This window comes from Bubalus kerabau, chromosome 10, assembly GCF_029407905.1.
Source record: "Bubalus kerabau isolate K-KA32 ecotype Philippines breed swamp buffalo chromosome 10, PCC_UOA_SB_1v2, whole genome shotgun sequence".
NCBI lineage: Eukaryota > Metazoa > Chordata > Mammalia > Artiodactyla > Bovidae > Bubalus > Bubalus kerabau.
Window position 1 is genome coordinate 65,869,755 of NC_073633.1, and position 27,112 is coordinate 65,896,866.

Consider the following 27,112-nt stretch of genomic DNA (forward strand, 5'->3'; position numbering starts at 1 on the left):
AACAATCACTTTCTCCTCTGTGAATCTTTGGTAATTACTGAATCTGATCCTGAAATCATGGCAGAGATTCTTAGATCTAAATGATCACAACCATATACATTTAAACAGTAATAATTGTACAATAAGTTCACTTGAATAATTTAGTTGCTAGTTCTAAAATTTCCTTTCCCGATGACTTCCCTGCTGAGCCTCCAGCTCACCACACAGGCTCCTGCCTTGGACCCACTGCATCAGCTGTTCTGTTGCCCTGGAACGTTCTTCCCCGATCTTGATATGGCTAGCCCCTCATAGTCATTCAAGTCTCAGATGTCACAGCATCAGGAAGACCTTCCCCCATCTCCAACCCAGAATAATCACACCTACACAAACACACACACACATATTCTTTCCATCCTATTTTTGTCTCCCAAAACTACTTTATTTATTCTCACAAATACTGTCCAATTTTCTTATGCTTATTTGTTCAGTGGCCTGTGCTTATCTCTCAACACTGGAAGTTCAGCTTCAGAAGAGCAAGTTCAGTTCAGTCCGACTCTTTGCGACCCCATGGACTTCAGTACGCCAGGCTTTGCTGTCCATCACCAACTCTTGGAACTTGCTCAAACTCACGTCCATCGAGTCGGTGATGCCATCCAACCATCTTCTCCCCTGTCGTCCCCTTCTCTTCCTGTCTTCAATCTTTCCCAGCATCAGGGTCTTTTCCAATGAATCAGTTCTTCACAACAGGTGACCAAAGTATTGGAACTTCAGCTTCAGCATCAGTCCTTCCAATGAATATTCAGGACTGATTTCTTTTAGGATGGACTAGTTTGATCTCCTTGCTGTCCAAGGGACTCAAGAGTCTTCTCCAAAACCACAGTTCGAAAGCATCAATTCTTCGGCACTCAGCTTTCTTCACAGTCCAACTCTCACACCCATACATGACTACTGGAAAAACCATAGCTTTGACTAGATGGACTTTTGTTGGCAAAGTAATGTCTCTGCTTTTTAATATGCCACCTAGGTTTCTCTTAGCTTTTCTTCCAAGGAGCAAGCGTATTTCTTGCAAGAACCCTATGCTACAAATGACAGGAAAGACATGTGAAATAGAAGCCCCTACTATGAGAGACTTATAACTCAGTTAAATAAGACAGACTATGAGACCACTGGACAATGACCAAGTGCAGCAGATATTCAAGAGCAGGAAATACTAGAGGTGGACCAAGAAGATAGGGTTTGTGGGAAAAAGAGCCATAGTGGGAAATGCCAGAGCCACAGAGCTTCCTTGCTGTGAGGACAGGATGGCCAAAGGCCCAAGCTGGGAACAGGCAGAGTATGTTTATGGGCTGGAGGGGGCAAACTGATCAGACCCCAGGCCAGTTTCTTGAGGAGGCTGTCCTCACACCTGAGGCTTTAACATCCTCTGCTACATATATTACACAAAGGTTGCACACTCACAACCATGGTCAGTAACCAACCACAGTGATGCTTTCTTGACCCACATACTTTTTAAACTGAGAAGTTTTAAGAATCTAGATTTCTGTTTTCCCTTGAAAAAAATGAAAGGCCTGGCAGTGGTGAACCTACCTTCTTGCAAAACTGTTGGCTGGAGCTGAGGAGCAACCAGCCTGTTTAGGCAGGGCATGCACTGTATTTCCATGTACTTCCCACCATTCCCAATTATCTTATGCCTGGACTGCCTCACTAGTTCACATGTCTGCCTGGTCTCTGTAGGCATCTGTGTGTGGGACTCATTTTCCATAAAACTCTCTATTACAGGAATTCTTGGCCAGAGACAGAAGAGTGGACAAACCAAGTGAGTCATCATGCCATAACAAACCACTGTTACTAATGAAGGTCCCTCCCTTAGGTGCATTGATAGTTCCATATGGAAGAAAGGTCCATCACCTTGTAAATTCTACTCTTTGGTCTTATTTCTGCTCCACAGACATTTGTAAACACAAGACAGCCCTTGAGAGATCTGAAGAAAGCTCTCATATCTTATGTTTTTTACACATGGATAAGGATTCACTTTATGCCAGTTTTATTAATAATACCAAGGGAACAACAATGAATAACATAAGCTCTTTACTCTCAAAAAGTAATAGTCTTAACAAAAGACAACAGGTGTTGGTGAGGATGTGGAGAAATGAACCCTTGCACACTGTTGGTGGGAATGCAAAATGGTGCAACCTCTATGGAAAACAGCACAGAATCCTCAAAAAATTAAAAATAGGACTATCCTATGATCCAGCAATCTCACTTCTGGGTATATCTCCTAAAGAACTAAAATCAGGATCTCAAAGAATTATTAGCACATCCATGTTCATTGCAGCTCTATTCATAATATCTATGCTGTAGAAGCAAACTAAATGTCCACCAATGGAAGAATGGATTGAAAAATGATGTATACATAATAGAATATTCAGTTCAGTTCAGTCACTCAGTCATGTCCGACTCTTTGCAACCCCATGAACCACAGCACACCAGGCCTCCCTGTCCATCACCAACTGCCAGAGTCTACTTAAACCCATGTCCATTGAGTCGGTGATGCCATCCAGCCATCTCATCCTCTGTCATCCTCTTCTCCCTCTGCCCCCAATCCCTCCCAGCATCAGAGTTTTTTCCAATGAGTCAACTTTTTGCATGAGGTGGCCAAAATATTGGAGTTTCAGCTTTAGCATCAGTCCTTCCAAAGAATACCCAGGACTGATCTCCTTTAGAATGGACTGGTTGGATTTCCTTGCAGTCCAAGGGACTCTTAAGAGTCCTCTCCAACACCACAGCATTCAAAAGCATCAATTCTTCGGTGCTCAGCTTTCTTCACAGTCCAACTGTCACATCCATACATGACCACTGGAAAAACCATAGCCTTGACTAGACAGACATTTGTTGGCAAAGTAATGTCTCTGCTTTTGAATATGCTATCTAGGTCTATTATTCAAGCTTAAATTTGGAAGAAACTCTACAATATGCAACAATATGGATGGACCTCTTAAGGACATTATGCCAAGTGATATAAGCCAGACACAGAAAGACAAGTACCATTTATATGAGTTAGCTAGAATCATCAGATTCATACAATCGAAGGCCAGAATGGTGGTTCCCAGAGACTAGGGGAGGGAAAAGTAGAGAGTTAATCATCAGTAGACAAACAGACAAAACATTTTCAACTAAGTAAAATGAATGAGCTCTAGAGACCTACTGTACAGCATTCACCTCTAGTCAACAATAATGTATAGTACACTTAAAATTTATTAAGAGGATAGATTTCATATGTGTTCCTACTACAATAAAAAAACAAAATAAATGTTTAATTAAAAAAAAAAGAAGTAATAGTCTACTCAGTTCAGTTCAGTCACTCAGTCGTGTCCAACTCTTTGCGACCCCATGAATTGCAGCACGCCAGGCCTCCCTGTCCATCACCAACTCCCAGAGTTCACTCAGACTCATGTCCATCGAGTCAGTGATGCCATCCAGCCATCTCATCCTCTGTCATCCTCTTCTCCTCCTGCCCCCAATCCCTCTCAGCATCAGAGTTTTTTCCAATGAGTCAACTCTGCATGAGGTGGCCAAAGTATTGGAGTTTCAGCTTTAGCATCAGTCCTTCCAAAGAACACTCAGGACTCATCTCCTTTAGAATGGACTGGTTGGATCTCCTTGCAGTCCAAGGGACTCTCAAGAGTCTTCTCCAACACCACAGTTCAAAAGCATCAATTCTTCAGCACTCAGCTTTCTTCACAGTCCAACTCTCACATCCATACATGACCACAGGAAAAACCATAGCCTTGACTAGACAGACCTTTATTGGCAAAGTAATGTCTCTGCTTTTGAATATGCTATCTAGGTTGGTCATAACTTTCCCTCCAAGGAGTAAGTGTCTTTTAATTTCATGGCTGCAATCACCATCTGCAGTGATTTTGGAGCCCAAAAAAGTAAAGTCTGACACTGTTTCCACTGTTTCCCCATCTATTTCCCATGAAGTGATGGGACCACATGTCATGATCTTCGTTTTCTGAATGTTGAGCTTTAAGCCAACTTTTTCACTCTCCTCTTTCACTTTCATCAAGAGGCTTTTGAGTTCCTCTTCACTTTCTGCCATAAAGGTGGTATCCTCTGCATATCTGAGGTTATTGACATTTCTCCCAGCAATTTTGATTCCAGCTTGTGCCTCTTCCAGCCCAGCGTATCTCATGATGTACTCTGCATATAAGTTAAATAACCAGGGTGACAATATACAGCCTTGACGTACTCCTTTTCCTATTTGGAACCAGTCTGTTATTCCATGTCCAGTTCTAACTGTTGCTTCCTGACCTGCATATAGGTTTCTCAAGAGGCAGGTCACATGGTCTGGTATTCCCATCTCTTTCAGAATTTTCCACAGTTTATTGTGATCCACACAGTCAAAGGCTTTGGCATAGTCAATAAAGCAGAAATAGATGTTTTTCTGGAACTCTCTTCCTTTTTCCAATAGTCTACTAAAGAGAAACAACAATGAGCAATAACAAGCAACAGATGGAAAGACAGCTCCTCACAGCCAAAGTAGAGGCTCAGAGTCAATAGGGTGTCCCAATCTGGGTTAGCCTGAAAGCAGAGCCTGACACAAAGAGTTGAGTGCAAGTAGCAGAAATCCAGGAAGCAGGAAGACAAAAATAAGGAAAGTGAGACAGGAAAGAAGAAAAGTCAATAAATGTGCTTAATATGTAGGTCACCACAGTGAACAACCACCGCCCAAGTGCTCGGGGGTCTCTCTGAAGAACCATGGAGAACCATGGTTCCAACCATGTTGGAAGGGAACAGGTCCACCTATGAAAGAGAAGGGAAGCCTGGGTCTTTTATCCACAGACAGTGCCATCATTGCCCCTAGAGGGGTTAACTTCTCCCCAGAGATGTGCCTGGGCAGCACAGCAACTTTCAGTGACTCTGGAGAATGCCCCAGGATGGCAAAGAGACATTCGTGCCAGCTACTAGCTTGACAAAGTTACTGGCAATGCTGGAAGCAGGTAGGCTGAGGGATGGGGAATAGTGGTCATGATCTTCAGAGTCTACCAGTACAATGTGAAACCACTCAAGTCTAAAAGAGAAGTTAGGTGTCCAGCAAACCACTTAAAAGGTAGGGTGAAAGGACTGGGAAATTAAGACAGAAGGAACTTTGTGAACAAAAACACGGAGATCAAAAACCATGAGGTGCTCTAAGCAGGGCCAGGCCTGGTTAGTACTTGGATGGGCACAAGGTGCTTTTAAAGAATTCATAGGACTTGATTATGATTGTAGCATAGAAAGAGGATGAAGCCCAGTAGGAACAAGAAATACAGTAAAAGAGAAAATAAAAGCAGTAGGCAGAGGTCTCAGATATGCAGAGGACACCATCCTAATGGCAGAAAGCAAAGAGGAACTAAAGAACCTCTTGATGAAGGTGAAGAAGGAAAGTGAAAAAGCTGGCTTAAAATTCAACATTCAAAAAACTAAGATCATGGCTCTGGTCCCATCCCTCATGGCAAATAGATGGGGGGAAAATGGAAACAGTACAGACTTTATTTTCCTGGGCTCTAAAATCACTGTGGATGGAGACTGCAGCCAAGAAATTAAAAGACACTTGCTCTTTGGAAGAAAAGTTATGACAAACCTAGACAGCCCATTAAAAAGCAGAGACATTACTTTGCCAGCAAAAGTTCATATAGTCAAAGCTACGATTTTTCCAGTAGTCATGTACAGATGTAAAGGTTGGACCATAAACAAAGGCTGAGCACTAAAGAATTGATGCTTTAGAGGTGTAGTGTTGGAGAAGACTCTTTAGAGTCCCTTGGACAGCAAAGAGATCAAATCAGTCAATCCTAAAGGAAATCAACCCTGACTATTCACTGGAAGGACTGATGCTGAAGCTGAAGCTCCAATAGTTGGACACCTGATGTGAAGAGCCAACTCATTGGAAGAGACCCTGATGCTGGGAAGGACTGAAGGCAGGAGGAGAAGGGGGTGACAGAGGATGAGATGGTTGGATGGTATCACTGACTCAATGGACATGAGGTTGAGCAAACTCAAAGAGATGGTGAAGGACAAGGAAGCCTTGGTGTGCTGCAGTCCTTGGGGTCACAGTGAGTAAGACATGACTTAACGACTGAACAACAAGGCAGAGGTCAGATTATAAGGGCTTTATATGTTATGCTAAGTAAGGTTTTACATTGTATCCTGTACATAAGTGGTTCTTGGCCTTTCTAGGGTTATAGAGCCTTTTGAGAATAGAATAAAAGCTATGAACCTTCTCTCCCCCATCTGAGTGCATAAATATATGAAATTCTACACACAGTTCAACATACAGTTTCCTTGGATTCAAGTTAAGAATTCAAGCTGGAAACAAGAAAAGATTACTGGTCTTTAGCAATTATATAGTCAGGATTATTGTTTCTGAACAATAGAAACCTATATGAACTAACTTAATTGAAAGGAATTAATTTTAAAGGTATTAGAGAACTCACAAAATTTATTAGGATTACATATTCCTAATCTCTATTAGAATTTGAGAATCCAGGTGGGAATAAGCCACGTGCCAAGTGAAATAGACAGTGAGGACCATTGCTGAGGTCTCCTCCACAAGTCTGGATATGACATTAGATTCTAGATACTTTGTCAATGGACCTTTGCCTAACAGACTGAAAGCCCAAAACATAAGCATGTGCCAGGACACAGGAGGAACCAAGGACCCTTGCTCACACTCAGGTGACAAGACAAAAGGAAAATCTGACCCCTCAACTTTTACCATAGGAGGCAAACCTTCCTTCCTTCTCCAGCATGCATGTAACAGATTTCCCCAGGAAAAGGCCTGGATGCCAGGTAGTTAAGCTAGTGTCTGCCCCAGCAGCAGTGAAATACCACAGCTCTGTTAGCATTTAAATCTTTTCTCCAGACCACCCACCCAGTTCCCTCACATGACTGGATTTCAAGTCTCCCTCACTGATAATTTCTCTGAATACACATTAGTCCGTGTATGCCCTTCTTCAGAGAAGGCGATGGCACCCCACTCCAGTACTCTTGCCTGGAAAATCCCATGGATGGAGGAGCCTGGTAGGCTGCAGTCCATGGGGTCGCTGAGTTGGACACGACTGAGTGACTTCACTTTCACTTTTCACTTTCATGCATTGGAGAAGGAAATGGCAACCCACTCCAGTGTTCTTGCCTGGAGAATCCCAGGGATGGGGGAGCCTGGTGGCTGCCATCTATGGGGTCGCACAGAGTCGGACACGACTGAAGTGACTTAGCAGCATGCCCTTCTTAAGAGTGGTCTCCCCACATCAGTCTGAGGAATGCAAAGTAGAGCTGGACAGTCATCTCCTTCATTCTCAACACAGTGAGTTTCTTCACATAAGCCTTGTAATACCAAACTGCAAAAAGATTGTGTGGTGATGGAAGAACACAGAGCACTGGTCTTCAAACTAAAAGTGATAAATATTTTGGGAATCAGATTTAACTTGGATAAAAACTTCATCTTGGGATAATTAATCAAAACAAAATAAATAAATAGGCTCGTCAGAGAGAACTGGAAACCTTATCATGTAAGTGTATAATTAATCTTTTTGAGGCTCCCATACCCCAAAATGCTTTCCCACTCTTTGAAGGGGGGCGCTAAAAGCAGTTGTGGTTTTAGCTGTCTTTGCACAATCATGGAGCTGCACGCTACTAGCCAATTTCTCTCCAAACACATAGCTCCACTGGGCTAAACTAAGAGCTGGTTTCCAAGAACAGCCATGCAGAGGTGGATGGGGGAATCCACTTCAGAATACACTGCAGAGTGCCTGTTTTCCATGCAGCACAGTTATAACAAGTCCCTGCTCGGAGGCATAGAATCTTTGGAGCATTTAAGCAGTAGAATGGAAAAACACTATACAGTTCTCATTGAAGCTGGACCGCAGTTTCAAATTTATTTCCCCAGTAATAATATTTTTCATAAATGTGAAGTTTCTGAAATGGTCAAACCCACAAAAAATAAACAGCTGTTTTCAGCCACATTAATATCCCATTCCCATGCTGCAAAGATTAAACTAAGTTAGCATTTTACATTTAAGAGGAAAAAAAGGCTTTAACTACCTGCTTTTAAAAGCAAAACCACTGATGAAATATATATATATATATATGCGTTTTCAACACAAACCACATTAATCCATGGAAAACTACATTCCAAGAGGCACTTGTGAATGTTTTCAAATCCACAGCATAATGCCATCTTGTCTGTAGAGAATAACAGCACCCCCACATATCTATAGCTTCCCTCTCTCAGATTTTCAGGAGCAGAAGAGCCAGCACTGTTTTATAATACATTCCACTCCTCCGATCCTGAAACCTTTGCTTCACTCTGCTGCAGGCACTGTCACCTGCATTCTGCTTTCTGGCAATATAGTAAGCTCCTGTTAACTCCAGCGCCATTCAAATGACAAGACAGAGTCCACTGCTCCCTTCCTTCTCGTTCTATACTTCCCTACTTTGGATTCTTATCCCAGGTCTGAACAACTGCTCTACCTTCTAACTGGTCTCCCTCTTACTGCCTATTAACCTGTATTGTTGTTGCTGTTGTTCAGTCAACGAGTCCTCTCTGACTCTTCTGCAATTCCATGGGCTGTATCCCACCAGAATCCTCTGTCCATGTGATTTCCCAGGCAAGGATACTGGAGTGGGTTGCCATTTTCTTCTCTAGGGGATCTTACTGACCCAAGAATCAAACTTCAGTCTCCTGCATTGGCAGAAGGATTCCTTACCCATGAACCACCGGGGAAGCCCATCAACCTGTATACAGCTACCATAATAAACTTCCCCAATTACCATTTTGATTACAGTGTTCCCCAATATTTCACTGTATCAAATGCTGCATTATTGTTCCATGGTCCAATAAATGAGGGCACACACAGTCCAATCCAGTGGGACGCAATGGGTCTACTGAATGTTCATGTCCCTTTCCAACCTCTTACGGTGTGTCGGTACCATGCCTTGCTTGCGATACCACACTCCATCACTGCCTGTCCAAGAGTGGAGGCCCATGTCGGTATGCTACCCAGACTAGTTTTGTAATCCCCAGATCTCAAGGCCCCTCTTCCATGAAGCTGTCCCCCAACATTCCAGACACTGAATACCATGTATTCCCTTCTAATTACAATGATCACACACTACTTTAGAAGGGCAGAGATTGTGCCATCTTTATCTTTGTAGCTCAGCCTAACACCCTGTCTTGAATAGAGCAGATTCTCAATAAATATCAGCTCCCATCCCAGCAGCAGACGAATAAGCTGGAACTGCTGGCTGGATGAGCTGCATTTTTGTTTGCCTCTCTTTCTTGACGAAATTAGCTTCCCATTAACTTCCCAGAACTACCCTAACACTTTGTTTTTAGAAAACATTAAAGGAGCAATCTCAAGTCAGTTGAAAAGAACTCAGGGAGTTGGGCAGGAATCTTGGTCAGAGCTGAATGAAGGACTATGGGAAACAATGGTCACACTTGCCTAGAGCTGGCCAGTGCTGGTATTTTAACCTAAAAGGGAATGAGTTCTTCTTGTCTTTGCTTTCTCCCATGAACTGAATTAAAGAGAGAACAAAAATGTAAGAGACAAAGATAAAGGAGAGGCAGAGGAGAAATCAGTAGTTATCTGAGAATAAGTAGTATATTTCCATCAGAACACCTTAATCATTATTTTATTGTTTTCTTCCCACAAAATGATAAATAAATGAGGGCAAAAACTATTCTGGCCTTACAGATTGCTAATGCATCTGTTGCTAACCAAAATAACCTCAAACTTAAAGCATCTAGCACAATGCTTGAATAGTTGCTCTCAACTGAGTACCAGTTGAATAAAAGAATAAAAATTTGCTTCTGTTCTCTTACATTACTCACTTATTTGCCAGTATGATCAAAAGTAGTAGTTTACCAAAATACAACAACAGTTTGAGCAAGTGAGAAGCTATGTTATGTGCCACACAAAAAATCTAATCCCAGCTAGATTATACAGGATGTTGCTTCTGAACAGTGTGCTCTGGAGCAGACCAAGAAGGTGACCTGGGCAGTGGATGAGGGGCAAACTCGCAGTGGGGAGCTTGTCCTAATAGCCTCGTAGTGAGTACTGAAGACAATATGCCTACACTGCACCCAGACTTTCCAAAGGGTAGAATTAGGGAAGGTAAAATGTTTCAATTTCATAAACATCTAATGAGATGCCCCTATTCTCAAGGTGTTTGCAGTATAATTGGTGATAGACTGAAAAGAGGGAGCGTCCCCAATGGCTCAGTGGGTGAAAAATCCACCTGCAATGCAGGAGACTTGGGTTTGATCCTGGGTCAGGAAGGATCCCCTGGAGTAGGAAATGGCAACCCATTCCAGTATTTTTGTCTGAAAAATCCCATGGACAGAGGAGCCCAGTGGGCTACAGTCCAAAGGGTCGCAAAGAGTCAGACATGACTGAGCATGAGCATCCTGAAAAGATGAAAAAGGATGCTATTTCACAGAAGCCCATGATTGCAAATGTGTTTGTGCAGCCCCCCGGGAACCAGGGTGGGAAGTGAATGCTCACAGGCATGAGTGAGTTTGTGGTTTCTCTGTTTTTGTGTATGTGCTCCTCCATAAACAAGCCGTGTGTATACGTCAGGCTTTCCCCCTTTATTAGATTCATTTTACCTTTATTTTTGTCCATATGACTCTTTCCTTTTTGATCTTCATCTGTCCCCCTTACCCCTATAAGTCTAAATGACAGAAATGAAGCACATATCTTGTTATTTCTTGTCTTAATTGACTAGAATTGTATATCTGTTGTTCTTGGAACATTTCATAGTTTCCCAGTAAAAGACTAAACATACTTCTTTCCTATGGAAGTAGTCTCTGGTCTTTTTAATGTTGCACCAGTGGTCCTTGACAAAAGAAAGGCTTTGTAACATTAAAGTCTAATGGACTGAGGGATGTTCATTCTTGTGGTCTCTTCCACCCCATTGCCTCCTAAAGACAATACTAGGAATCATCTTCCTCAAACTTAAAAAAAAGAAAAACCACACACAGTCTCTACCCTTAACATAGAGCGGTGCCCTGTCATGTTTTCATCTGGAATTTACAGCATGAGTGACGATCAATTGATATTTATGTGTTTAAAACTTTGAATGTCTAATTTTTCCAAAGAGAACGTACAGAAGGCCAACAGGCACATGAAAACATGCTCAACATCACTAACCCTCAGAGAAAGGCAAATCAAGACCACAATGAGATATCACCTCACAACTGTCAGAATGGTTATAAAAAGAACACAAAGAACAAATGGTAGTGAGACTGTAAATTGGTGTAGCCACTGTAGAAAACAGTATGGAGACACCTCAGAAAACGTGAAAATGGAACTACCATATGATCCAGCGATTTCACATCTGGGTAAATATCCAAAAAAAACAAAAAGTTCAAAAAGACACATACACCCCAATACTCATAGCAGCACTACTTCAGAGAGATACATGCATACCAATATTCATAGCAGTATTATTTTTAAGTGTCAAAATATGGAAGTAACCCAAGTGTCCATCAACATATAAATGAATAAAGAAGATATAATATATATACAAACATATATGATACGTATATATGATATATACAGCAACACAGATGGACTTAAAAGAGAAAGACAAATGCTGTATGATATCATTTATATGTAGAATCTAAAAAAATACAAATTGTGGATTTAACAAAAAAAGAAGCAGACTCACAGATACAGAGAACAAACGAACATTTACCAGGAGGGAGCAGGAGGGGCAATAGAGGGGTAGCGGAGTGAGAGGTACAAACTATTAGGTATAAAACAAGCTATTAAGGATATACTGTAAAACACAAGGAATATAGCAGATATTTTATAACAGCTATAAATGGAGTATAACCTTTAAAAATTGTGAATTACTATATCACACACCTGTAACATAGTATTTTACAGCAGCCACACTTCAATTTTAAAAACTGTGAATGTCTATACAGATACAATGAATAATAATTTTTGTTGTCATTACTATTGATATTTGGCAGTAATCTGCAAAAATGATTAGGTACATGCATAGTAATTTACCTCTGCTGACTCACATGTAACAAATTGGGAACAAACATATGTAAGTAGGAAGAGGTACACAGTTTCTACTTAAGAAGTTTTTGCTAGGAAACTTTCTTCCCCCTGAAGCTAGGTACTTTGAAAATAATAAAGGCATAGGAAGTGAACCTATTAATATCAAACAGTGAAGAGGTTTTCCTGGACCATGCCCTAAGATTCTAGAATGATAGTTTCCTGAAAAGAGATTGAATGCCACAAGATGGGGAAAAAATGATAAGCCATGAGGACTAAGAAGGCTTTCACCAGACAAATTGCAGATAAAATGCCAGTGTGAGAGAAATGTGCATCTTAAAAAGATGTCATAGTATGTCTAATCCTCAAGGGAAGATAATTTGGAATCTGGTCAAAACAATATTCATCATCCCAATTGTCTGAAAGGGAATGTCAGCTTCATAGTTTAGATGAGAAAATAAGCTGGTTTCATTGGTATCAGCAAGATTTAAATGGGCTGAGACTCCCAGCTACACAGCACAGGTCAGTGTGGTTTTCATTAGTTAGAGCTGTTTCCAAATGTTCCAGTTTTCCTTGTACACGTTGAGACAGACTGCACTTGCCACCCACTCTGAAATTCATCACATCCATTTGACCTGCTTGAGCCAATGAAAGAGAATAAGAGGCAGCTGTTAAAAGTCAGTGAGCGATCAGCCACAGTCCCTTCCTCAGACCACAGTGATTATGGGCAAACATGTTGAGATGGAGCCCCTGCTGAGCCCAGGTCCCTGATTGTCTCAGATGAACAGACCATGTGCTGACTTGTGATCAAAAGGCAGAGTGGAAATGAACTTTTGTTGGGTCAAGCCCCTGAGATGTCAGAACTGGTTGTTACTGAAGAAAAATCACCTTGAACACAGCAGTACAGGAGAATAAACACTTTGACCAAAATAACCAGAATTAACTATAAGAAAAGCAACTTTGTATATAAGGAAAATATTTAATTATATGGAAACCTAAAAATATGAAAATGAAAGTAAAGGTAGCAACAAAAGGAAGGAACATAGAAATGTCAAGATTGGCCTCTTAGGTAGACAAGGATTATAGAAGGTGGTTTCCTAACGCAAACCGGCAGAGAAGCACCAGGGGATATAATGAGAGGTCAGCCGTCCTCATATCTACAGAAGCCTCATTCTACTCAAAGCAGAGCATCTAATAAATTCACAACTGATCCTTTAACAATTTCATCTTGGCTATTGTAAACAGTGCTGCGATGAACATTGGGGAGCATGTATCCTTTTGGATGATGTTTTTCTCCAGATATATGCCCAGGAGTGGGATTACAGGGTCATATGGTAGCTCAGTTTTTAGTTTTTTATGTTCTCCATAGTGGTTGTACCAATTTACATTCCCACCAACAGTGTAGGAAGGTTCCCTTATCTCCACATTCTCTCCAGCATTTGTTGTTTGTGGATTTTTTTTTTTTTATGATAGCCATTCTGACTGGTGTGAGGTGATACCTCATTGTAGTTTTGATGTGCATTTCTCTAATAATTAGCAATGTTGAATATTTTTTTCAGGTGCTTATTAGCCATCTGTATGTCTTTGGAGAAATGTCTATTCAGGTCTTCTGCCCATTTTTTGAGTGGGTTGTTTGTTTTGATGCTGTTAAACATCATGTGCTATTTGTAAATTTTGGAGACTAATCCCTTATTGGTCACATCATTTCAGATATTTTCTCCCAATCTATGGGTTGTGTTTTTGTTTTGTTTATTGTTCCTTTGTGGTGCATTAGCTTTTGAGTTTAAGTAGGTCCCATTTATTTATTTTTGTTTTTATTTCCATTATTCTGGAAGATGGATCAAAAAAGATATTTTCAATATAGCCAAGACATGGAAGCAACTTAAAAGTCCATCGACAGAGGAATGGAAAAACACAATTCCATTGTATAATGGATATATACAATGGAATATTGTGCTCAGTCACACTGACTCTTTGTGATCTCATGGACTGTAGCTTGCCAGGATCCTCTGTCCATGAAATTCTCCAGACAAGAATACTGGAATGGGGTGCCATTTCCTTCTCCTGGGGATCTTCCTGACCCACAGTGGAGTATTACTCGGTCATTTAAAAAGAATGAAATTATGCCATTTGCAGCAACATGGATGGACGTAGAGAGTGTCATACTGAGTGAAGTAAGTCAGAAAAGGAGAAATATCATATGACATCCCTTATATGTGGAATCTAAAAAGAAATGATACTAATGAACTTACTTACAAAACAGAAACAGACTCACAGACTTAGAGAACAAGCTTATGGTTGCTGGGGGAAGGACGGAGAGAAGGGATAGTTAGGGAGTTTGGGATAGATATGTACACACTGCTTTATTTTAAATGGGCAACCAACAAGGACCTACTGTACAGCATAGGAAACTGTTCAGTGTTATGTGGCAGCCTGAATGGGATTGGGTTTTACTTGGGCTGGGGCAGGGATTGGATTTTGAGGGGAGGATGGATACATGTACGTGTATGGCTGAGTCCCTGCACTGTTCACCTGACACTATCACAACATTGTTACTCTGCTATAGCCCGATTCAAAATGAGACAATTTTAAAAATAAATCATTTCATGTCTCAGAAAGTAGAGATACATCCATGAAAAATTCAAGTGAAGGGAATACTGTGTAATAACAAGTCATGTATCTCTTAGACTTAAGAAAAAAACGAATATATTTGTATAGTCACTGTCCTTTTCCTTTCTTTTTCTTCCCTTCCCTTGAGGCAGCCATGAATGGTAGGACCAGCACGGCCAGAGTCAAAGAGGCAGTTGGGGCTGACAAGGTGGCCAGGAACTACAGGGTCTGGGCCAAGGAAGCTGGTAGAGACCTGAGTAACCCTGGGGGAAAAGTCATGCCAAGGCCAAAAAGACAACTGGGATGAACAAGTTGACTGGTAAGGTCAGGAGGCCAGGTACATACAGGGGAAATAAGCATATTAAGAATGATGGTAGCATATTTTTTTATGCTGCAAAGATCTATGCAAGGGCACCAAGCGCCACGACCACTCGCATACACTGTCCCTCAGCTGCTGGTTCACTCTGGGGCATGGAACAGCACCTCCAGGTCCCACTGGCTCCTCCTTCAACTTCTACTCTTGGACTAGGCATTGGACTAGGTACATGTTTGGCTTCCACCAGTATCATCAGAACTGGAGGCCTGGAGGTAGTGAGTCTGACCCTGATTCCAGCTCTTCTTCCTGAGCTCAAGCTTGCCCTCGCTCTTCCCTACATCCATTGTCACTTCCTGCCTGTCTTTCCTACTGACTTCAGGCTTCAGCACCAGATGCGAACACTGTTTAAACAGCTTACAAGTTGCATGTTGTCAAATTCCTATAACAAATTTCTTTCTCTGACAGAACCCTGACTGACAGCCTCATGTCACATAACAGTTAAGACCGTAGAGGGAGGCCACTGGACTCAGAGTGTGTGGGTTTGAATCCGAACTCTGTTACTTTGAGCTGCATGATCTTAGGCAAGTTACTTAATTATTCTGTCTTGTTTAACTTCTCTGTAAAGTAGCAAAATACTGGAATTTAACTTATGGGATGTTCCTAGCATCAAAACCATCTAAAGCCAGTCTTTATTCTTTATGTTCCTCTAAATTAAATCTATATGCTTGCATGCTAAGTCACTTAGGTCATGTGCAACTCTTTGTGACCCTATAGCCTGTAGTCTGCAGCCTGCCAGGCCCCTCTGTCCATGGGATTCTCCAGGCAAGAATAATGGAGTGGGTTGCCATTTCCTTCTCCTGCGGGATCTTCCCAACCGAGGGATCGAACCTGGGTCTCCTGCATTGCAGGTGGATTCTTTACCATCTGTATCACCAGGGAAGCCCTAAATCTAAATAACTTGTGCTATATTTCACTTATAGAAAAGTCCATGTGTGAATTAAGAGATGACTGTCAAAAGCACTGGGATGCAAGATAGACTGTTGTGTTGGGTGGAAAATCTTAGTAACATTCTTTGTTTACAGAATGAAAAAGGAATATTCATCAGTATTAACAGTTATGTCACTGAACACAAACCTAATTAACACTGTAATGGCCAAACTCATTTGCTTTTCTCTTTTAAACAAATTTCAAACAAACAAAAACAATACCTACCAAAAAATTCTTTATTCCCTCAGAGCTATCTGACTTTGGGAGTTTGACTATCATACTTCAACATTGTGAACAGATGAGGGGAGTTTGAGAGAGTGAGGAGAAGGAGGTGGGAGTGCATCAGTATTTAAATGTGTGTCCAAATGCGTTTAAGGGCTTCCCTGGTGGCTGAGGCAGTAAAGAATCCACCTGCAAAGCAGGAGACCCGGGTTCGATCCCTGGGTGAGGAAGATCCCCTGGAGAAGGAAATAGCAACCCACTTGACTATTCCTGCCTCGAGAATCCCATGGACAGAGGAGCCTGGCAGGCTACAGCCCATGTATGGGGTTGCAAAGAGTCAGACACGGCTGAGCGACTAACACTTTCATTTTCCGAGTGTGTTTATGGCACAGTTTACAACCTTGAAAAGAACTATTTCATGTAGGTACTCTGAACATGAAGAACATATTAACAAACACGCACAGCAAATGTTTTGAAAGTACTCAGAATAGTGCTTGTCACATAACTAAGTGTTCACTGTTAGTTGTTATGAATAATATTAATGCACATGAACAGATTTTCTTAAAGGCTCAAAATAACCACTCTCTAGCTAGACCTTGAGTACATTTTCTAATTGGCCTCCTACCCATTACCTCTCCATATGAACAGAATAAAATTAGTTTAACACATTTATTCATTTATCAAGAATTTACTAGGTACCACAGGAATTCCAGCATAAGCTGGAATCAAGATTGCTGGGAGAAATATCAATAACTTCAGATATGCAGACTTATGGTAGAAAGCGAAGAAGAACTAAAGAGACTCTTGATGAAAGTGAAAGAGGAGAGTGAAAAAGTTGGTTTAAAACTCAACATTCAGATCATGGCATCTGGTCCCATCACTTCATGCAAATAGATGGGGAAACAATGGAAACAGTGACAGACTTTATTTGGAGGTGGGGGGGTGCCTCCAAAATCATTGCAGATGGTGATTGCAGCCATGAAATTAAAAGATGCTTGCTCCTTAGAAGAAAAGTTATGACCAACCTAGACAGCATATGAAAAGCAGAAACATTACTTTGCCAACAAAGGTCCATCTAGTCAAAGCTATGGTTTTTCCAGTAGTCATGTATGGATGTGAGAGTTGGACTATAAAGAAAGCTGAGCACTGAAGAATTGATGCTTTTGAACTGTCGTGTTGGAGAAGATTCTTGAGAGTCCCTTGGACAGCAAGGAGATCCAATCAGTCCATTCTAAAGGAAATTAGTCCTGAATATTCATTGGGAGAACTGATGGTGAAGCTGAAACTCCAATATTTTGGCCACTTGATGTGAAGAACTGATTCATTTGAAAAGCCCCTGATGCTGGGAAAGATTGAAGCCAGGAGGAGAAAGGGATGACAGAGGACGAGATGGTTGGATGGCATCACCGACTCAATGGACATGAGTTTGAGTAAACTCCAAGAATTGGTAATGGACAGGGAAGCCTGGCATGCTGCAGTCCATGGGGTCACAGAGTCAGACACGACTGAGCGACTGAACTGAACTGAACAGGAATATAGAAATGCACAAAACAAGGACCTTTTCTCAAGGATACAAATGCTATGAAAGAATGGTGCCTCATAACTCACATTTAGCTGCTATGACTATTTTAGGATTTATTTCTGGGGAATGCCATCATGGTAACTATTGTATATGAATTTCCTGTGAGACTAGAAGAGCAGTTTCCAGCTTGTCCTCACAGCCACAGGTCACCAGAGTCCATGGGGCTGCTGTTATCAGAAGAGATTCCCCCCTCTTCCTCCTTTCCTAAAACATGCACAATATTCCTGAAGCTGAAAGCTTAATATACAAGGATGACCTTCCTAGAGAGATGAAAATGTTCTGTTAGAAAGAGGATCAGAGTGTTTGAGAGAAGAGAAGGTTTAGTCTTACTGGTCTAACTCTCTCCCACATCTTCTACTCCTGGGCCTGCCCAAATCACATTAACTCAAGAAACGTGGGGAACTCAACGGTCTGAAGGTACATAGTACGAAGAGGCGGTCAAGCTCATAGGTTCATAAGTTCTGGGCCTACTTCAGTCCAAGATGACTGTAAGTCATCAAGTATGTAAGACTACTGCAGGGGTCAACTTCTCAAAATGTACCAGCAGAATCTGTTTCATTTCAGCTCTTTTAAAACTCTCACACAAGTGAATGAAAATTCCAGAATTCCCTGATTTTAGTGGCTCCAGGATGGCCTCAGGTGCCAAAAACAAGGTCCCCATTATTATTAGCCTTGTAGGATAAGAGTGATTCTGAGCCCTGACCTACCCCTCAGTGACTAGACTCTGACCGGTACACAGCACACATCACTGTCGCGTATGTGATTCCTACACACTGGCACTGAGCTGTCCCTACAGAAGTTGAGAGTTTTGAGATGCAAAAGCTTTAAAATCATACTTAATAGATTATGTCTGCACTGCATTGTCAGTTCCCTAAGTATCTGAAGAGGCAAGGTGAATCGATGGATAGGGGTATATGATGCACACATGAGAAAGAGGAAGAGGAAAACCGAGGAAGGAAACATCAACCCAACTGATCTGGGTTAACAGTTCAGCCCATTTCTTCCTAAAAATTGAAGAAGCTTTACTCCTAGCATGATCCTGCCCTCTGTGGCCAGACAGCTAGAAGTCAACAGGAGCTGAGAAGCAAACCAGAGGGACTAGGAAGAGAGGAAAGGAAAAAGGGAAAGCAAATTTTCTCCACACCTGTATTCCAGAACAACTAAAGCATATTTTTTGTGCATAACAAAAAATAGTTACTTGATTTATTCTTTTATATTGTTTCAGAGGGATCTATTATCTTATTAAAATTAAAACAAAAGACAAAAGTAAAGGACTCATTTTTATTTGGCCTTATTAGAAGTTCATCATACAAATTTTAAAGATTTCTGCTCAACCAACATCTGTAAATTCTAGAAAGACCCTTTGGAGTTTCTTCTAGGCTCTTTATAAAAAATTTTTTCTTCAAAATTCTTATAAGAACAATTTAATGTGTTAAAATCATAGAATGTAGTACCTGATATCTTATGAGCTATTTTTAAATCGATTTCCTTTATATTGAGAACACAATTGGAAACTGAAATTACTGACTCCTTAAATTTATATTGTGAAGTACCTTTATATTTCTCCATTAGATTAAAAACTACTCTTCTTTGATGTAGATAAGATAATCCATGAGGACTACCTTTTTATCAAACAAGAAAATTCCATAGCACTTCTCATGGCTTTTCTGTAACACAAAAGCTCATGCACCAAGTTTCTGACCAAGTTGAGTTTGCTTCTTAAATTAAGCAAGCTACTGGATGCCACATGGCTTTACATTTTCTAAGGCAAGAGCACCAGAATGGGAAATAGCCAAAAGGAAACTCTATAACCACCAGGTAACCAACTTCCATCACTTCTCTTTAGTTGCAAGAGAAAATCATAGGAAAGAAAAATCAAAACTTGATATTACCTCCCTTATTGGTATAGGATTGCTAAAGCCAGTTTATTAATACACTAATATTAAAAAGTAAAGGCAGCAAGAGTATTGGATTAACTCAAAAGACTAGGACTTGGGATCTGGCTCCAGCATTTGCCAGCTCTCTAGTTTTGTAACTACATGTAATTCTATGACCTTAGTTTCCTCATCTGTGAAATGAGGATAACCATGTGCCCTGGGGTTATTGTGAGATTCAAATCAAATGATACAGTTAAGAGTACTGTATAAACAATAAAGTAAGTTTTTGTGTTTGTTTGTTTTCTTACTGCAGATATCTTCCTAAACAGCATTCTATGCCAGTGCCTTATACTTGCTCAAAAGTCATAACTATTGCTTATGACTTCACAAGGATCAAGGATCCAAACATATTAGTCAGTGACTGAACAGCACTTTGTCAACACATAGTCACAGGCAAAGTTGGTAATCAAAGCAAGGAGATTAGTGTCCACCCAGCAGAGTGCTTCTAAGCACAGGGCCACCTAACCTGGAACACAGGCTGAAGTGAAGTGAAGTCAAAGTCACTCAGTCGTGTCCAACACTGCAATCCCATGGCTATACATTCCATGGAATTCTCCAGGCCAAAATACTGGAGTGGGTAGCCTTTCCCTTATCCAGGGGATCTTCCCAACATAGGCTGAGCATTCCCAAAAGGAATGATCCCAATACATCCCTTCTTTGTCAAACTAGTGCCCAAAGCAGCTGACACATTTTCTACCTCAGTTTCTATTTAGTCCTTCATGGACTCCCCTGTTTATCCTCCAGTGTGTCCTTGACTTAACTCCCGTGCTAGATACACACGCGCCTCTCTCCTGACTCTCTCCACAGCTTCACCTTTTTCTCTGGGGTCACACCTGAGAAAACACCCTTCCCAAATCAGCCTGGACCCTGAGCTTCTAGAAACCCAGACCTTATGCTACAGTTTACATAACTCCTATCTGTGGGTGGGCGTGCATGCTCAGTCGTGTCTGACTCTTTGTGACCTTATGGACTGTAGTCTGTCAGGCTCCTCTGTTCATGGGATTCTCCAGGCAAGAATAGTGGAGTGGGTAGCCATTTCTTCCTCTAGGGGATCTTACCGACCCAGGGATTGAACCCGCATCTCCTGCATTCCTGCCTTGGCAGGCGGATTCTTTATCACTGGGCCACCTGAAAAATAATTCTTAAATTTTTTCCTAAAGAATAACCCTTAAATTTTTCCTGACCAGTTCCTGGTGATGGATTATAGCCATTTAAACAATGTCTAAAGGATTTGAGAATTTCTCTTTGTGTGTGTGTGTTTAATTTTAACGGTCTCTGAGCATTTCTAAATCTAATTGTTAGAAATCTGGGAAAAGAACGTGGCCTTTTGGAACTCTGGTTTAGTAGAGGCTGCAAGCCACAGTTTGATGGTAAACATCTCCTTGTACTCTCACCTCAAGGTCAACATCTCCCAACTCACACTCATATCCAGGTTATCCAGGTAAAAGAACAAAGGAATTCTGGCAGAAATAGAACGGAGGATCATGGATTTCCATGACAGGAAAATCTGTCCAAGTCAAAACTAAGTATGTTGAAGTGTAGACACCTGGAATAATAGGGTGGTGGCACCCTCCTGAGTCCCCTGCTGAGGACACATGTCATCTATGCCTCCACTCATGCATTCTAAAGACAGTGCCACATTCAATAAGAACCACATTTTCTAAAGGGGTAATAGAAGCATTTACCTAAGGAATTAGACCAATCAAACACAGACTCAGAAGGAACAAGACAATGATATAAACGGATTTTTTATTTCTAATGTTAAAGCTGCATACCAAGGGAATTTAGGAGGAAATTTGGCTGAGGCTAGATGGCTGGATTCAGAGAATAAATCAAGTGAAATTAATCTAGGAGACTCTAGAATCCCACAGGCTGATTTATGTTCATGGTTGTTTTCTTGTTTGTTTTGTTTTTTTAACTTATTGCAAAAGCAAAAGGGGGAATCCTTGGAGGATGATAGTGTTCTTCACTCAGTTGTGTCCGACTCTTTGCGACCCATGGATTGTATGTACCCTGCCAGGCTTTCCCAGTCCGTGGGATTTTCCAGGCTAGAACACTGGAGTGTGTTGGAGTGGGTTGCCATTTCCTTCTCCAGTTGAGGATGATAGAATTACAAAATAGATTCATTCGTTCAACATAGGTTTTGTTTGCACTCAATAAACCTAATAAATTATAAAAATCATACATGTGGGCCAATAGGAAAGTTATTTTAGATAAAGAGATAAGATTAAGTATTCATAACTTTTACAAAAACAATGAAATCATTATTCTTTAAGGGGCTAAAACTTAAATATACACATAAATAGTCATGCATATCCTATGATTAGAAAATTATCCTTTGTGTTTTCCAGATTTTTCTGAGAAATTAACTTATTTAAAAAAAAAAATTCTTACTCAAAAGAGGGGTAGGAGGTGAGGGAGACAGGCAGATGCAGAGAAAAAGGAACAGGGATACAGACAAAGAACAGGCTTCACACTGAGATGGATACAGATAAGAATTTATTGAGCTTTTACAATAGGTAGGAACCATATTTCAGAAAAGAGGAATGGGCAGCCATGGTTAGGAATAAAGGGAAGACAGGCTATTAGTGAGTGGGATGGTTCAGCCAGAACAACATTGTCCAAATGGGGATGTATGGGCTCAAACAGGAGACAGGACAGAACAGAGTTAAGGCCAAATTGAGAAGAAACTTAACATCCACATTAAAGAGTTTAGGCGATAGGTAATGGCGGACCTCTAAAGATTTCTGAACTAAGAAACGACACCATGAAAAGGCTGCTTTATGAAGATCATTTGACAGTGAATATTCTCAATGTCTATTAAGGTCTCTTTGCCTCTTAACCAAAAACCCCAAAATCTAATTATATAGTTTGGGTCTTTACTTGCTCTATATCTTTATTTAGATGCCTTGCCACATCACCAGAAATTCATCATCCTGCCTCCAAAATCATTTCCCATCTATAATTCCCTAACTTCCCAGCATCCATACCTCAGCCTTCCTTATCTCCTATTTCTTTTCTTCTTCCCTTTCTTCCCTCCCTCCTTCCCTTCCTTTCTAGACACAGGTAATCATCAATTCCAGCTGAACTGCCCTTTTTAGTTTTACGAATCTAGTCACTGAGATATCCACCAACAATCCCCCATTTCAGGCTTTTCTGTGATGGAGAAGAGAACAGGCATCCCTTAGGCCAATATTTTTGGCATCCAACTCATACTGCACACAACACCTCTTGACACATTTTTTAAATACCCTATGTCTCATGCATTGGAGAAGGAAATGGCAACCCACTCCAGTGTTCTTGCCTGGAGAATCCCAGGGACAGAGGAGCCAGGTGGGCTGCCGTCTATGGGATCGCACAGAGTCGGACACGACTGACGTGACTTAGCAGCAGCAGCAGCATGTCTGTCTTCCAGACTCTTCTGCCTGAAATGGCCTGTCACCACTCTCCTCCTGAGAAGGCCATAACTTTCTTTTCAAATTCATGCCACATTCTCTAGGCATTTAGTCACTCTCTCTTCCACACTCAGGACTCATAATAAATACCTTTATTACCATGGGTATTATCTACTGTGACTGTTGTGAAGCACCCTCACCAATCAGACACTAAGTCACTATAAAGTAGAGACCACGTCCTACTTATCTCTGTATCCCAGCATCCAGCATAATACCCAGCCCAGTGAAGTTAACACATATATTTGCTAAATATAAGAAACTGGATGATGTCTTAAGTCAAAGAATAAAGACTATTCCCCTGGAAGCGCTCCCTACCCAATGTCTTTATTCAATAAACATTTTATGAATTTCCCCATTATCCATAAAACACTTGCACACAGTATTTAACAAAGTGTGATGATGGCCTGTCTACAAAATCAACCTGATATATATCCCTCACCATTATTTTCAGAAAACATTCAATTGTCTGTAGTACTCTGGATTCCTCTCTTATTCTTCTCTGCCTGGAAGTTTTTCTGCCTGTCTACCTAGGAAATTTCTATTTATTCTCTAACTTTTGTCTGGTTGCTGTCTCCTTCGTAAAGCCAGCTCTGACTTCTTTCTTTTCTGGTCTCCCTCGACCCAAGAACACCTCCCTCACTGCACTCATTACTTCCTGCTGGATCAGTTTTTCTTTATTTGTTTCCACCACTATTTTGTAAACTCCTTAAGTATCAAACCCTGTTGTGTTTATTTCTGTGTTCCCAATGCTCAGCCTCAGGGCCTAGAGTGGGGGAAGCAGGAGAGGGAAGAGAAATAGCAGAAGTAGCTGATGTTTATGAGTACCTCCATTACCAAGCATTGTTCCTAGCACATTACACCAATTACTTCTTTAAGTACCTCTTTCTCTTATGCCTATTTCATGGAAAAACCAAGATAACAGAAAGATTAAAAACTTTCAAATCAGGTCCCAAATCTAGTAAATAAAGACGTCTGGAAAAAAAAAATAAAACAGAAGTCTGAGATCTTAATCCAGGCCTTATGGCTATGCTTTGGTCTACTGCCTTTCTGGAGTGGTGTCAGCAAACTTTATCTGCCAAGAGCCAGATAGTAAATATTTTAGATTTTGTGGGCCATTTAGACTCTGTCACAACTACTTAAATCTGTCATTGCAGTGCAAAATCAGCCATAGCCCATATAGATGGCTGTATTCCAGGAAGATTTATTAAAAAAAAAAAAAAACAGGCGGCAGCTCTGATGAAGTCTATAGGCCAGTTTGTTCATCTAGAAATTCAACAAATATTCATCAAATTAAATTGGATCTAACAGTGTTGGGAACCAAAACCTTTTCCCTGCCCTCAAAAGATTTCCTTATCTTATCCTATAGCTGCCAGCAATTGTAGCCATTGCCTGCATTTAGCAGGCAAATCCACGGTAGGCACTCAAAATCCAGCTGTAGACCTGAAGTGAATGGGGTGGGAATGGGGCTCTGATCTTTCCGCTAAGTTCTCATCCCCAGCTTTGCCTCACGAAGAGACTACTGGCTTAGCTAGATGTCCCAGCTCCCACCACTGATGTCTCACAGACAGACAACCTTTACTTCTGAGAAGCCACTCCAAGGCTCTAGCTCCAACATTTGCCTGGCTTCCATCTCAGGTTTTTTACATTAATAGTATAAAAACAGCAGACAAGCAGGAAAAGCCTCCACACTTAAGTGAGCCACATGTGTCAACCTAAGCAGTGAAGACTTCCTGGTGTTTCAGAATGTGGTTCCACAGCAGTCCTGAGCCCTGCTCTAACTAGATCCTTTTATATAAGAAGTATAATAATCAGAAAAATGAGTATGAAAAAAGAAAGGATAAGAAAAAAGAAATGCTTATTGAATTGTGGATTTCTTTTTTTTTTCCCACTTCAAATGGTACAAAAGAGCCATTTCAATTGACATACATACTACTGTATATAAAAGATAGCTAACAGAAACTTACTGTATAGCATAGGGTACTCTCAGTGCTCTGTAATGTACTATATGGGAATGGAGTCTAGAAGAGAGTGGATATATGTATACGCCTGGTTGATTCATTTTGCTGTACAGCAGAAACTAACAACATTGTAAGTCAACTATATAGTCCAGTTAAAAATTACTTTAAAAAAAGGAACCATTTGATTTGCTGAACCAGTATTGCTTTAGATTTCACAATATTTTAACATCTTATTGGAACTGAGCAGAACCCTACAGTACCCTCCTCCCCTTGCCCCTTAGTACAAAAACAAGTGGTGAATGATTAGGGCAATAGAATCACAAACTCAGTGTCTGGTGCACTTTCCTGAGTTGTCCTATAGATACTATCTATAACTTCCACTAGAAGAAAAAGCTAACTGCATGATGACCAAATTGTAGCCATGGCATAAACTGCTTCAACTTGAGCAGTACTGAATCTACGGCTAGCACAATTCCAAGAACTCGCCTCAAGAGAATGGGATTACCATTATTGCTCATAATAATCTATATCTTTTTTTTTTTAATAATCTATATCTTTGTGAGCATCTCTCTTAGCCTATATATGTTGCTGCAGCAGCAACATATATGTTAGTGAACAATTAAAATTGTCAGCAAAGAGATACTACAGACCCATGGTGACACTGTCTACTCTGTAGAATAAGGGATCCTGCATCAGCATGAAAAAGTTACAGAAGAAAGACCTTCACCCCTAATTTCATAGAAATGGAATGATGTTCTGACGAGCAGGGATTTGCAAGCAGCTCTTTACAGAAGACTGCCCTCGGCAGGAATCCCCTGCTCTTGTCACCTTAGGAAAGCTATATTATAACTAATTTTTAAACCAAGCGCCCCATGCTCTACTCATCTCCAACCCAAGGACATCTTGCAAATCTTTTAATCACACAAAATCCTGCCTAATTTGTCAATTCTTTGTCAATCAAAGAAGTAGAAATAAAGACTAATTAACAGATGACCAGATTTCTTCCCTAGTTTCCCGTTCAGTAGCCTCCTGAACAAATTGTGTGAACAAGATTATATCTAGAGAGAGATCACAAGGTGTTGACAAGCCTGCACACAGTGGGGAATGGCAATGACTCTGACCCCCTATCTCAGTGATTAACTGGGATTGCTTTTGTTTCCCTTTAAAAGCTTTCATGGCTGAAGAGAATCTTCGGAGGTGGCTTTCGGGGGATGCTGAGTCTGCCATCTCCCAGGATGCCAGCATTCTAATTAAAGCCACCTTTCTACCAACATTTGTGAGTATGTAATTGATTTTGTAAGTGGCAAGCTGCAGGACCAGATTCACTGGATCTGTTCAGTTCAGTCATGTATGACTCTGTGGCCCCATGGACTGCAGCACGTCAGGCCTCCCTGTCTATCACCAGCTCCCAGAGCTTACTCAAACTCATGTACATCAAGTCGGTGATGCCATTTAACCATCTCATCCTATGTCGTCCCCTTCTCCTCCCACCTTCAATCTTTCCCAGCATCACGGTCTTTTCAAATGAGTCAGTTCTTCACATCTAGTGGCCAAAGTATTGGAACTTCAGCTTCAGCATCAGTCCTTCCAGTGAATATTCAGGACTGATTTCTTTTAGGATGGACTGGTTGGATCTCCTTGTAGTCCAAGGGACTCTCAAGAGTCTTCTCCAACACCACAGTTCAAAAGCATCAATTCTTCAGCGCTCAGCTTTCTTTGTAGTCCAATTCTCACATTCATACATGACTACTGGGAAACCCATAGCTTTGACTAGACAGACCTTTGTTGGCAAAGTAATGTCTCTGCTTTTTAATATGCTGTCTAGGTTGGTCATAGCTTTCCTTCCAAGGAGCAAGCAACTTTTAATTTCATGGCAGCAGTCGCCATCTGCAGTGATTTTGGAGCCCAAAAAATAAAGTCTCTGTTTCCATTGTTTCCCCATATATTTGCCATGAAGTGATGGGACCGGATGCCACAATCTTAGTTTTCTGAATGTTGAGTTTTAAGCCA

The 27,112-nt window shown here is 41.0% G+C and overlaps 1 protein-coding gene across 5 annotated transcripts in view; it reads right to left on the reverse strand.

Annotated features, from left to right (window-relative positions):
* GALK2 (galactokinase 2) overlaps positions 1 to 27,112 on the reverse strand; it is a 168,561-nt gene that overhangs the window by 20,378 nt on the left and 121,071 nt on the right. The window lies entirely within an intron of this gene.